Here is a 12,923-nt window from a genome sequence, read left to right as displayed (position 1 = left end):
TGAGAAAAGCGCAGGGCAGGTAACTGCACGCTTGGCGGCTGTTGCCACGAGCGAGGGAAGTATCCATGCGCAGTTTTGCATCCTCGAGGGCCAAACACAGTACATAAAGACTCGGAAAGCACTGTCTCTCGCCATCGGCCATACCATGTTGAATACGCCGGTTCTCGTCCGATCACCGAAGCTAAGCAGCATTGGGCTCGGTCAGTACTTGGGAGGGAGACCACCTGGGAACACCGAGTGCTGATGGCATTTCTTTTGCATTTTTATTCGCCCTTCACGTTTTTTTTTTTTCTGTCATAGTTGCGCAGTGTCTCAGGCAACTATAGGAGGTGACGTTATTTTGTTATCGATAATACAATCTCATCGGCAACGTGTCCAACGTGTAGTACGTGCGGACGCTAATACAATCTCATCGGCAACGTGTCCAACGTGTAGTACGTGCGGACGCGAAACTGTGGCAAAACTCGAAGCGAACCCGTGGCGTCTCGGCTGTCATTCTGACGTCTGCCGCGGCGGGTACACTGCAGAATAAACTCTAGCAAAGCCCCAAGATAGCTGGGAGGCCCAGTGTGCGCATAACACTGCGCAGAAGCGCACAATATGCGCCCACCGCACCATGCACCGCACCCACTGCCGGTCCATGTGTAAACAACACAGGCTCGCTCCCGCTGCTCTTTCCGTGCATGCCGCAGTGGTTTAGGTTCGCCAGAACGGCTGAGAAAAGCGCAGGGCAGGTAACTGCACGCTTGGCGGCTGTTGCCACGAGCGAGGGAAGTATCCATGCGCAGTTTTGCATCCTCGAGGGCCAAACACAGTACATAAAGACTCGGAAAGCACTGTCTCTCGCCATCGGCCATACCATGTTGAATACGCCGGTTCTCGTCCGATCACCGAAGCTAAGCAGCATTGGGCTCGGTCAGTACTTGGAAGGGAGACCACCTGGGAACACCGAGTGCTGATGGCATTTCTTTTGCATTTTTATTCGCCCTTCACGTTTTTTTTTTTTCTGTCATAGTTGCGCAGTGTCTCAGGCAACTATAGGAGGTGACGTTATTTTGTTATCGATAATACAATCTCATCGGCAACGTGTCCAACGTGTAGTACGTGCGGACGCTAATACAATCTCATCGGCAACGTGTCCAACGTGTAGTACGTGCGGACGCGAAACTGTGGCAAAACTCGAAGCGAACCCGTGGCGTCTCGGCTGTCATTCTGACGTCTGCCGCGGCGGGTACACTGCAGATTAAACTCTAGCAAAGCCCCAAGATAGCTGGGAGGCCCAGTGTGCGCATAACACTGCGCAGAAGCGCACAATATGCGCCCACCGCACCATGCACCGCACCCACTGCCGGTCCATGTGTAAACAACACAGGCTCGCTCCCGCTGCTCTTTCCGTGCATGCCGCAGTGGTTTAGGTTCGCCAGAACGGCTGAGAAAAGCGCAGGGCAGGTAACTGCACGCTTGGCGGCTGTTGCCACGAGCGAGGGAAGTATCCATGCGCAGTTTTGCATCCTCGAGGGCCAAACACAGTACATAAAGACTCGGAAAGCACTGTCTCTCGCCATCGGCCATACCATGTTGAATACGCCGGTTCTCGTCCGATCACCGAAGCTAAGCAGCATTGGGCTCGGTCAGTACTTGGGAGGGAGACCACCTGGGAACACCGAGTGCTGATGGCATTTCTTTTGCATTTTTATTCGCCCTTCACGTTTTTTTTTTCTGTCATAGTTGCGCAGTGTCTCAGGCAACTATAGGAGGTGACGTTATTTTGTTATCGATAATACAATCTCATCGGCAACGTGTCCAACGTGTAGTACGTGCGGACGCGAAACTGTGGCAAAACTCGAAGCGAACCCGTGGCGTCTCGGCTGTCATTCTGACGTCTGCCGCGGCGGGTACACTGCAGATTAAACTCTAGCAAAGCCCCAAGATAGCTGGGAGGCCCAGTGTGCGCATAACACTGCGCAGAAGCGCACAATATGCGCCCACCGCACCATGCACCGCACCCACTGCCGGTCCATGTGTAAACAACACAGGCTCGCTCCCGCTGCTCTTTCCGTGCATGCCGCAGTGGTTTAGGTTCGCCAGAACGGCTGAGAAAAGCGCAGGGCAGGTAACTGCTCGCTTGGCGGCTGTTGCCACGAGCGAGGGAAGTATCCATGCGCAGTTTTGCATCCTCGAGGGCCAAACACAGTACATAAAGACTCGGAAAGCACTGTCTCTCGCCATCGGCCATACCATGTTGAATACGCCGGTTCTCGTCCGATCACCGAAGCTAAGCAGCATTGGGCTCGGTCAGTACTTGGGAGGGAGACCACCTGGGAACACCGAGTGCTGATGGCATTTCTTTTGCATTTTTATTCGCCCTTCACGTTTTTTTTTTTCTGTCATAGTTGCGCAGTGTCTCAGGCAACTATAGGAGGTGACGTTATTTTGTTATCGATAATACAATCTCATCGGCAACGTGTCCAACGTGTAGTACGTGCGGACGCTAATACAATCTCATCGGCAACGTGTCCAACGTGTAGTACGTGCGGACGCGAAACTGTGGCAAAACTCGAAGCGAACCCGTGGCGTCTCGGCTGTCATTCTGACGTCTGCCGCGGCGGGTACACTGCAGATTAAACTCTAGCAAAGCCCCAAGATAGCTGGGAGGCCCAGTGTGCGCATAACACTGCGCAGAAGCGCACAATATGCGCCCACCGCACCATGCACCGCACCCACTGCCGGTCCATGTGTAAACAACACAGGCTCGCTCCCGCTGCTCCCCAATCAACCACTGTACGTCCAGCGGACGTACGATGTACGTCCTTCAACGGATATACGGATATCCGTGGCAGATCCGCCGACCTCCGACGGATCTCCGAGGGACGTCCGACGGAGGTACATTTATAACTAAAAAGATCTCCCACGGACATCCGATACGGATATCCGCGGATATCCGCCGCGGATCTAAAGAGGACATTGGCATGTTGCAGGCCTTGGTGACTGCAGCCACTAATATAACTGTCATATACTAAACGAGTTTATATACAAGCCCACAAAGTGTTCTATATCAGGCACAGGCCTCATCGTACGTCAAATGCATATATTTATAGGAAGCAACCAAACACAAAGCAAGTTGTCTTAAAATCAAACAATTTTATTAAAGGCATTATTGCATGCTTTCAACCTTCAAGAGGCATTCTTCACGCTTGACACTGGAAGAGGTCCCATGCAATAGGACGGGTTACTGTATGCAGGTTGTATTCTCATGTTGAATCTGTTGTAAAAAAGTTTTTCCCAAGAAAAAAAACAAAAATGCAATAATACTGTCACTGAAAGGGTACATGATTTTTGCAATTCAAGATACTGCCACTGAAGATCATAATAAAAAATACTATAGCTATAACATACCTGCTGACTATGTGACACATTCGCAACCATCAATTGCATGAACCGTCCACACATGCTGCAAAGGAAAAGATGAAGAGTGCATGAGGAGAGCTTATAATTTCAACACACTTCGAACTTACAAGTTGACCAATTCTCTGTAGCGCTAGCTACAACACGGTTGCTCTGAATGGGCTGGTGACGTCCGTGCAGCAACCCTGAGGGAACAAGTGGACAGGTTGTGAGTGGGCAACATGCACTTACACTGCAACTAATGCATACCTATTGACAATACGATGTGGCACATTTGCAACAATCAATTGCATGAGCTGTCCACATACACGCTGCAAAGAAAAAGATGAAAAATTAATTTCAACATACTTCGAACTTACATGTAGACTGTTGCTTTGTAGTGCAAACTATTACATAGTTGCTCTGAATGGGCTGGCCACGTCCGTGCAGCAATACCGAGGGAACAAGTGGACAGGCTGTGAGAGTGAGCAACATGCACTTACACTGCAACTAATACATACCTGTTCACACTACGATGTGGCACATTTGCAACAATCAATTTCACGAGCCATCCACAGACACACTGCAAAGGAAAAAGTGAAAAATGCATTTGTGGAGTTGGAAATTTTAACACTACGAACTTACATGTAGACTGCTGCTCCGTATTGCAACCTGCTATAGCAGAACAGTAGCACAAGAGGCTATTCACGTCATACCGGCAGAAGTTTCATGCAATAGGAAAGGTTACTGCGTGCAGGCAGTACTCTCATGGTGGAACTTGGTATTCCAAAAAGGGATGCTCTGAAAAACAAACCAAAACACAAATAGAATACTTTTACTGAAAGGTTAAGCAAATATTTAAGTGCGAGATACTGTAAGTAAAAACATTAATGAAAGACAATATCAAGAGAATTGCATAATTTTGACCCATAGTTTCTCCAGCCTTGCTGCCACATAGTAATGCAACGCTATGATGAGATATGAGGTGCACAAGAGTTTACAATGCATATAGCACACACAACAAAATCAAGCTAATAATCTACAATGTCACCGTGCCAACCACGGCTTGCAGAGGTATGTTACCTTCGGGTTGCAACGGTCTGAAAAAAAAGACACAAAACACGAGAGCGCGCAATTTTTTTCCCACCGGTTGCATGAGAAAAGATAACACTACATTTATGTTTCCCTACACATTACTGAAATAGTAATAATGAAGATAAATTTTCAAACAGGCAACGAAGTTAAAAAAAAAAAGACCTGTAAAGGCACGAAGAAAATCGGCATGGGACAATTTGCAGTCAGGAGTGTTAGGGCTGGAAGAATTTGAAAATAGACAGTTTAACAGCTTTGCACTCATTAAGCAAGAACATTTCATAAAAAGCTTGTGAAGAAGTAGGGGAACATAACAGAGGCTGGTATGTTCCCTTCATCTAATATGAACTTTTGGCACTATAGTAGGATGCAATTCAAGAATGCAGCAGCGAATGCCACTCAACAAAAGCCCTCCAGCCAATGCCATCGACTGGTTTTCATAATGTGGCGGTTAATTACATTTCACGGAGATACATGCGAGCCACCTGGGATTTCACATTAAGGAAATAACTACGACGTCTGAGAACTGGTCAATGCCACTCGATGGTAGGCATTCGCCACTTCATTCTTGAGTTCTGTCAAATTATAAAAGCCGTTCATGTATTCAGAGGTGATGGTCAGGTGCGTAAGGAGTGCAGTGTTCCTCAACTGCACATATATTTCATTATGACTGTTTCTGCAACAAATAGTTTTAATTGAGGGGATGTTTGTAGCGTGACAAAAAAATGACAAGGGACAGAAGACGAACGGGACAAGCGCTACCGTTCGTTTTCTGTCCCTTGTCTGTTTTTTGTCGCGATACAAACATCCCCTCAAGCAAAATGAACCAACTCGCCCAGCAAAGTTTTATTGAAATAGTTTTAAGGTTAGGCATCTGTAGCTACGAGAACAAGTTTAAATCTTGCACAACTCTTATGTAGTAACCAACGGAGGGGGAAATATTCCTTGAAATGCAATATATTTTGCTTAAAAACACTGCAAACATAAAAGAGATACACCCCACTGCAGACAGCTTTGTGCAAGTGCATGAACGATGTGTTTGCAGTGCAAGACACTACAGCTACTCCCACAGGCAACCACATCCATACTGAATGTCCAAAAAATTCAAGTGCGAGAATAGGAACCCTTAACACACACCTGCAAGCTACCTGATGACTTAGTGGTTAACACAAGGCTCAGTAGAGAAAAGTTTGTGGGACGTGGATTTTCAGAAAAATATTTATTTTTACATTGCCTCACTAGGCAGTCAGCTGAAACTTGTTGAATAAGTTCGAACATCTATCTCCCCTCATTAAACTGCTCTGGCTAACAGCACAGTACAGAATTTTTTTCCAAGAACTCGCATCCCGAAAACTTTTATCCACCACTGTACAAGTACACTGCAGTATAGCCAGATGTCCTCTACTGCACAGAGCAAAGAAAAAGAAAGTATCAATCATATGAAAGGAAGAAATTTGCACCGTAGTTAAAACTTACCTGTAAGCTGCTGCTGTACTCTCAGGTAACATAGGTCATAGGTCAGTCACATCCATACTGCATGGCCAAGGAAACAAAATATGAGAGAGCAACCTGTACTGCACTTTTTCAACATAACGTAGACGTCATGATGCAGCAAAACATGGCCTTTGTTGAAACAAGCCCGCTCACAAGGTTCGCTGATGAAGCACCCAGCCGGCACTAACAACAAATCTGATGATCCACAGCTCCACAGGAGTAAGGAAGTGAGGTCTGCTCACAATCCAGGGATATGTATCTCTAGGTGTGCCATATATGGACCTGCTACCTTCCTCATCACTGAGACTTATGAGCATGAACATGTTTGACAAAGCTACACCAATGCACTGCATGGCCTCATTGCAGTTAGTACGCAGCGATAATAGGTGAATAACGTGTGACTGAAGTTCGGCAATTTAACAGAACACTTCAGTTTTCAAAACAATGCTACTGCACAGCGCAAATTACTGTGCTGTAGATGGCTGGAAACATCCATTTGACAAGCCTAATGTTGAAACAAGTCGATAAGCTGTGAAGGTAGACGAATTTTACATTATTTTCAACCTACCTGTACTTTCCATGGCATGGCATAACTTAGGCACCAATACACTCCGCACGCGGGCCACATACACACCACAAAGACAGTAAGAAAAAAAGAAATCAGTCGCGAATCACTGCAAAACACACACAGCCCCGACATTATCATTTTCGTGCGTTCTGTTTTATTGCTATTAAGAACTTACGTAAAACTGCCTTAAGATTCACACCATGCGCGTGTACACCTCGTCTCAATTTTTTTCGTAGTGTAGAATGAGAGAGGCGCGATGCACTGGCTTACGGAGCTTCGCGACAGGCTCGCGAACGCGGGCAAACACGTTTGCGGCAGCTATCGCATCGTACTTGTAACTTCCACAGCACTTTGCTCATCCCACGGCAACATCATCAAAGTAATCTTCAAGCACAGTTACTTACTTGCAAGTTATAACACGCCGCTTCTTTCATCCGAGGCAACAAAGAGTCGGGTGCAGTACGACGTCGGGGCTATTTCACGACAGCTTCGGGTCCAGAAGAAGGTCTTGACGAGCGCATACGTGATTGATCACATTTATAGCACAGCCAAGCAACATCAGAACAAGCAAACCGCATACTGAATCAAATATAAAGGTCGGAAGAAGCACGATGCCACGAAAAACTACGCAAAGATCGCGCTGTTGGGCACCGCGCCGCCCGCGACGGAACTGGTGGCTGACGGATTGGATTGGATCGACTTTAAGGCCTGTCGTTCTGCCGCGGCTTCTGGTAGGAGTTTAGTTTTCATGGAAGGCAGCATGCCTCGGTTACCTCGGCGGAATGCTCGAAGAGAAAAGGCATTGATCGCAGAAAGTCCCGCAATTAGTTTAATTCAGGTTCTTTCATATCAGCACCATATTCTAGTGATGTTGATTAATCCGAATATGCAACTAATTGCCGGTATAAAAATTTGATCGGTTGAATTTGTCGTTTGCAAATAGAATTTCTTTCAATTTTTTTTATGTGAGGAAAAACAAAATATGTATGTGATGTAAGTTCAGATCCCTACAGGCATATTCACGGATACCCGTCGGACGTCCGTCCGCGGATATCCGCCAGCTATCCGATAACGAACGTCCTTCGGACATAGTCCGAATCTCCGATGCGTATGTCCGGATATGGACGTCCGTAGGCATGCCCTACAGACATCCCCACCTGGCACTGGAGATTCGGATCTTTATCGTACGTACTACGGATATCCGTGGTTGACTGGGTCTTTCCGTGCATGCCGCAGTGGTTTAGGTTCGCCAGAACGGCTGAGAAAAGCGCAGGGCAGGTAAATGCACGCTTGGCGGCTGTTGCCACGAGCGAGGGAAGTATCCATGCGCAGTTTTGCATCCTCGAGGGCCAAACACAGTACATAAAGACTCGGAAAGCACTGTCTCTCGCCATCGGCCATACCATGTTGAATACGCCGGTTCTCGTCCGATCACCGAAGCTAAGCAGCATTGGGCTCGGTCAGAACTTGGGAGGGAGACCACCTGGGAACACCGAGTGCTGATGGCATTTCTTTTGCATTTTTATTCGCCCTTCACGTTTTTTTTTTTCTGTCATAGTTGCGCAGTGTCTCAGGCAACTATAGGAGGTGACGTTATTTTGTTATCGATAATACAATCTCATCGGCAACGTGTCCAACGTGTAGTACGTGCGGACGCTAATACAATCTCATCGGCAACGTGTCCAACGTGTAGTACGTGCGGACGCGAAACTGTGGCAAAACTCGAAGCGAACCCGTGGCGTCTCGGCTGTCATTCTGACGTCTGCCGCGGCGGGTACACTGCAGATTAAACTCTAGCAAAGCCCCAAGATAGCTGGGAGGCCCAGTGTGCGCATAACACTGCGCAGAAGCGCACAATATGCGCCCACCGCACCATGCACCGCACCCACTGCCGGTCCATGTGTAAACAACACAGGCTCGCTCCCGCTGCTCTTTCCGTGCATGCCGCAGTGGTTTAGGTTCGCCAGAACGGCTGAGAAAAGCGCAGGGCAGGTAACTGCACGCTTGGCGGCTGTTGCCACGAGCGAGGGAAGTATCCATGCGCAGTTTTGCATCCTCGAGGGCCAAACACAGTACATAAAGACTCGGAAAGCACTGTCTCTCGCCATCGGCCATACCATGTTGAATACGCCGGTTCTCGTCCGATCACCGAAGCTAAGCAGCATTGGGCTCGGTCAGTACTTGGGAGGGAGACCACCTGGGAACACCGAGTGCTGATGGCATTTCTTTTGCATTTTTATTCGCCCTTCACGTTTTTTTTTTTTTCTGTCATAGTTGCGCAGTGTCTCAGGCAACTATAGGAGGTGACGTTATTTTGTTATCGATAATACAATCTCATCGGCAACGTGTCCAACGTGTAGTACGTGCGGACGCGAAACTGTGGCAAAACTCGAAGCGAACCCGTGGCGTCTCGGCTGTCATTCTGACGTCTGCCGCGGCGGGTACACTGCAGATTAAACTCTAGCAAAGCCCCAAGATAGCTGGGAGGCCCAGTGTGCGCATAACACTGCGCAGAAGCGCACAATATGCGCCCACCGCACCATGCACCGCACCCACTGCCGGTCCATGTGTAAACAACACAGGCTCGCTCCCGCTGCTCTTTCCGTGCATGCCGCAGTGGTTTAGGTTCGCCAGAACGGCTGAGAAAAGCGCAGGGCAGGTAACTGCACGCTTGGCGGCTGTTGCCACGAGCGAGGGAAGTATCCATGCGCAGTTTTGCATCCTCGAGGGCCAAACACAGTACATAAAGACTCGGAAAGCACTGTCTCTCGCCATCGGCCATACCATGTTGAATACGCCGGTTCTCGTCCGATCACCGAAGCTAAGCAGCATTGGGCTCGGTCAGTACTTGGGAGGGAGACCACCTGGGAACACCGAGTGCTGATGGCATTTCTTTTGCATTTTTATTCGCCCTTCACGTTTTTTTTTTTCTGTCATAGTTGCGCAGTGTCTCAGGCAACTATAGGAGGTGACGTTATTTTGTTATCGATAATACAATCTCATCGGCAACGTGTCCAACGTGTAGTATGTGCGGACGCGAAACTGTGGCAAAACTCGAAGCGAACCCGTGGCGTCTCGGCTGTCATTCTGACGTCTGCCGCGGCGGGTACACTGCAGATTAAACTCTAGCAAAGCCCCAAGATAGCTGGGAGGCCCAGTGTGCGCATAACACTGCGCAGAAGCGCACAATATGCGCCCACCGCACCATGCACCGCACCCACTGCCGGTCCATGTGTAAACAACACAGGCTCGCTCCCGCTGCTCTTTCCGTGCATGCCGCAGTGGTTTAGGTTCGCCAGAACGGCTGAGAAAAGCGCAGGGCAGGTAACTGCACGCTTGGCGGCTGTTGCCACGAGCGAGGGAAGTATCCATGCGCAGTTTTGCATCCTCGAGGGCCAAACACAGTACATAAAGACTCGGAAAGCACTGTCTCTCGCCATCGGCCATACCATGTTGAATACGCCGGTTCTCGTCCGATCACCGAAGCTAAGCAGCATTGGGCTCGGTCAGTACTTGGGAGGGAGACCACCTGGGAACACCGAGTGCTGATGGCATTTCTTTTGCATTTTTATTCGCCCTTCACGTTTTTTTTTTTCTGTCATAGTTGCGCAGTGTCTCAGGCAACTATAGGAGGTGACGTTATTTTGTTATCGATAATACAATCTCATCGGCAACGTGTCCAACGTGTAGTACGTGCGGACGCTAATACAATCTCATCGGCAACGTGTCCAACGTGTAGTACGTGCGGACGCGAAACTGTGGCAAAACTCGAAGCGAACCCGTGGCGTCTCGGCTGTCATTCTGACGTCTGCCGCGGCGGGTACACTGCAGATTAAACTCTAGCAAAGCCCCAAGATAGCTGGGAGGCCCAGTGTGCGCATAACACTGCGCAGAAGCGCACAATATGCGCCCACCGCACCATGCACCGCACCCACTGCCGGTCCATGTGTAAACAACACAGGCTCGCTCCCGCTGCTCTTTCCGTGCATGCCGCAGTGGTTTAGGTTCGCCAGAACGGCTGAGAAAAGCGCAGGGCAGGTAACTGCACGCTTGGCGGCTGTTGCCACGAGCGAGGGAAGTATCCATGCGCAGTTTTGCATCCTCGAGGGCCAAACACAGTACATAAAGACTCGGAAAGCACTGTCTCTCGCCATCGGCCATACCATGTTGAATACGCCGGTTCTCGTCCGATCACCGAAGCTAAGCAGCATTGGGCTCGGTCAGTACTTGGGAGGGAGACCACCTGGGAACACCGAGTGCTGATGGCATTTCTTTTGCATTTTTATTCGCCCTTCACGTTTTTTTTTTTTCTGTCATAGTTGCGCAGTGTCTCAGGCAACTATAGGAGGTGACGTTATTTTGTTATCGATAATACAATCTCATCGGCAACGTGTCCAACGTGTAGTACGTGCGGACGCGAAACTGTGGCAAAACTCGAAGCGAACCCGTGGCGTCTCGGCTGTCATTCTGACGTCTGCCGCGGCGGGTACACTGCAGATTAAACTCTAGCAAAGCCCCAAGATAGCTGGGAGGCCCAGTGTGCGCATAACACTGCGCAGAAGCGCACAATATGCGCCCACCGCACCATGCACCGCACCCACTGCCGGTCCATGTGTAAACAACACAGGCTCGCTCCCGCTGCTCTTTCCGTGCATGCCGCAGTGGTTTAGGTTCGCCAGAACGGCTGAGAAAAGCGCAGGGCAGGTAACTGCACGCTTGGCGGCTGTTGCCACGAGCGAGGGAAGTATCCATGCGCAGTTTTGCATCCTCGAGGGCCAAACACAGTACATAAAGACTCGGAAAGCACTGTCTCTCGCCATCGGCCATACCATGTTGAATACGCCGGTTCTCGTCCGATCACCGAAGCTAAGCAGCATTGGGCTCGGTCAGTACTTGGGAGGGAGACCACCTGGGAACACCGAGTGCTGATGGCATTTCTTTTGCATTTTTATTCGCCCTTCACGTTTTTTTTTTCTGTCATAGTTGCGCAGTGTCTCAGGCAACTATAGGAGGTGACGTTATTTTGTTATCGATAATACAATCTCATCGGCAACGTGTCCAACGTGTAGTACGTGCGGACGCGAAACTGTGGCAAAACTCGAAGCGAACCCGTGGCGTCTCGGCTGTCATTCTGACGTCTGCCGCGGCGGGTACACTGCAGATTAAACTCTAGCAAAGCCCCAAGATAGCTGGGAGGCCCAGTGTGCGCATAACACTGCGCAGAAGCGCACAATATGCGCCCACCGCACCATGCACCGCACCCACTGCCGGTCCATGTGTAAACAACACAGGCTCGCTCCCGCTGCTCTTTCCGTGCATGCCGCAGTGGTTTAGGTTCGCCAGAACGGCTGAGAAAAGCGCAGGGCAGGTAACTGCACGCTTGGCGGCTGTTGCCACGAGCGAGGGAAGTATCCATGCGCAGTTTTGCATCCTCGAGGGCCAAACACAGTACATAAAGACTCGGAAAGCACTGTCTCTCGCCATCGGCCATACCATGTTGAATACGCCGGTTCTCGTCCGATCACCGAAGCTAAGCAGCATTGGGCTCGGTCAGTACTTGGGAGGGAGACCACCTGGGAACACCGAGTGCTGATGGCATTTCTTTTGCATTTTTATTCGCCCTTCACGTTTTTTTTTTTTATGTCATAGTTGCGCAGTGTCTCAGGCAACTATAGGAGGTGACGTTATTTTGTTATCAAAATACAATCTCATCGGCAACGTGTCCAACGTGTAGTACGTGCGGACGCGAAACTGTGGCAAAACTCGAAGCGAACCCGTGGCGTCTCGGCTGTCATTCTGACGTCTGCCGCGGCGGGTACACTGCAGATTAAACTCTAGCAAAGCCCCAAGATAGCTGGGAGGCCCAGTGTGCGCATAACACTGCGCAGAAGCGCACAATATGCGCCCACCGCACCATGCACCGCACCCACTGCCGGTCCATGTGTAAACAACACAGGCTCGCTCCCGCTGCTCTTTCCGTGCATGCCGCAGTGGTTTAGGTTCGCCAGAACGGCTGAGAAAAGCGCAGGGCAGGTAACTGCACGCTTGGCGGCTGTTGCCACGAGCGAGGGAAGTATCCATGCGCAGTTTTGCATCCTCGAGGGCCAAACACAGTACATAAAGACTCGGAAAGCACTGTCTCTCGCCATCGGCCATACCATGTTGAATACGCCGGTTCTCGTCCGATCACCGAAGCTAAGCAGCATTGGGCTCGGTCAGTACTTGGGAGGGAGACCACCTGGGAACACCGAGTGCTGATGGCATTTCTTTTGCATTTTTATTCGCCCTTCACGTTTTTTTTTCTGTCATAGTTGCGCAGTGTCTCAGGCAACTATAGGAGGTGACGTTATTTTGTTATCGATAATACAATCTCATCGGCAACGTG

General features: G+C 49.6%; 1 long non-coding RNA gene, 11 other non-coding genes and 1 pseudogene across 12 annotated transcripts; 12 read left to right on the top strand and 1 right to left on the bottom strand.

Moving 5' to 3' along the window:
- The first annotated feature begins 130 nt into the window (after positions 1-130).
- Positions 131-249, top strand: LOC149368342 (5S ribosomal RNA). Its single transcript, XR_016287897.1, has one exon. It is a non-coding gene; the product is annotated as a 5S ribosomal RNA (ribosomal RNA).
- A 596-nt stretch (positions 250-845) lies between these two features.
- LOC149368341 (5S ribosomal RNA) lies at positions 846-964 on the top strand. The gene has a single exon (XR_016287622.1). It is a non-coding gene; the product is annotated as a 5S ribosomal RNA (ribosomal RNA).
- A 596-nt stretch (positions 965-1,560) lies between these two features.
- On the top strand, positions 1,561-1,679 carry LOC149368340 (5S ribosomal RNA). The gene has a single exon (XR_016287896.1). It is a non-coding gene; the product is annotated as a 5S ribosomal RNA (ribosomal RNA).
- A 545-nt stretch (positions 1,680-2,224) lies between these two features.
- Positions 2,225-2,343, top strand: LOC149368339 (5S ribosomal RNA). The gene has a single exon (XR_016287895.1). It is a non-coding gene; the product is annotated as a 5S ribosomal RNA (ribosomal RNA).
- A 1,207-nt stretch (positions 2,344-3,550) lies between these two features.
- On the bottom strand, positions 3,551-7,310 carry LOC149368338 (uncharacterized). The gene is made up of 5 exons (XR_016285243.1): positions 6,943-7,310; positions 5,953-6,009; positions 4,030-4,185; positions 3,906-3,967; positions 3,551-3,716 (listed from the first exon to the last, which is right to left on the bottom strand). It is a non-coding gene; the product is annotated as an uncharacterized LOC149368338 (long non-coding RNA).
- Positions 7,311-7,927: 617 nt separating this feature from the next.
- Positions 7,928-8,046, top strand: LOC149368337 (5S ribosomal RNA; annotated as a pseudogene).
- Positions 8,047-8,641: 595 nt separating this feature from the next.
- Positions 8,642-8,760, top strand: LOC149368336 (5S ribosomal RNA). The gene has a single exon (XR_016287894.1). It is a non-coding gene; the product is annotated as a 5S ribosomal RNA (ribosomal RNA).
- A 548-nt stretch (positions 8,761-9,308) lies between these two features.
- LOC149368335 (5S ribosomal RNA) lies at positions 9,309-9,427 on the top strand. The gene has a single exon (XR_016287893.1). It is a non-coding gene; the product is annotated as a 5S ribosomal RNA (ribosomal RNA).
- A 546-nt stretch (positions 9,428-9,973) lies between these two features.
- On the top strand, positions 9,974-10,092 carry LOC149368334 (5S ribosomal RNA). Its single transcript, XR_016287892.1, has one exon. It is a non-coding gene; the product is annotated as a 5S ribosomal RNA (ribosomal RNA).
- Positions 10,093-10,687: 595 nt separating this feature from the next.
- On the top strand, positions 10,688-10,806 carry LOC149368333 (5S ribosomal RNA). Its single transcript, XR_016287891.1, has one exon. It is a non-coding gene; the product is annotated as a 5S ribosomal RNA (ribosomal RNA).
- A 547-nt stretch (positions 10,807-11,353) lies between these two features.
- Positions 11,354-11,472, top strand: LOC149368332 (5S ribosomal RNA). The gene has a single exon (XR_016287890.1). It is a non-coding gene; the product is annotated as a 5S ribosomal RNA (ribosomal RNA).
- Positions 11,473-12,017: 545 nt separating this feature from the next.
- On the top strand, positions 12,018-12,136 carry LOC149368331 (5S ribosomal RNA). The gene has a single exon (XR_016287889.1). It is a non-coding gene; the product is annotated as a 5S ribosomal RNA (ribosomal RNA).
- A 546-nt stretch (positions 12,137-12,682) lies between these two features.
- Positions 12,683-12,801, top strand: LOC149368330 (5S ribosomal RNA). The gene has a single exon (XR_016287888.1). It is a non-coding gene; the product is annotated as a 5S ribosomal RNA (ribosomal RNA).
- Positions 12,802-12,923: the final 122 nt, after the last annotated feature.

This window comes from Amblyomma mixtum, chromosome 1, assembly GCF_055824585.1.
Source record: "Amblyomma mixtum isolate Tamu chromosome 1, ASM5582458v1, whole genome shotgun sequence".
Classification (NCBI taxonomy): Eukaryota; Metazoa; Arthropoda; class Arachnida; order Ixodida; family Ixodidae; genus Amblyomma; species Amblyomma mixtum.
Note: the sequence above shows the minus strand (reverse complement) of the source record. Positions and strands in the feature narration are given on the sequence as shown.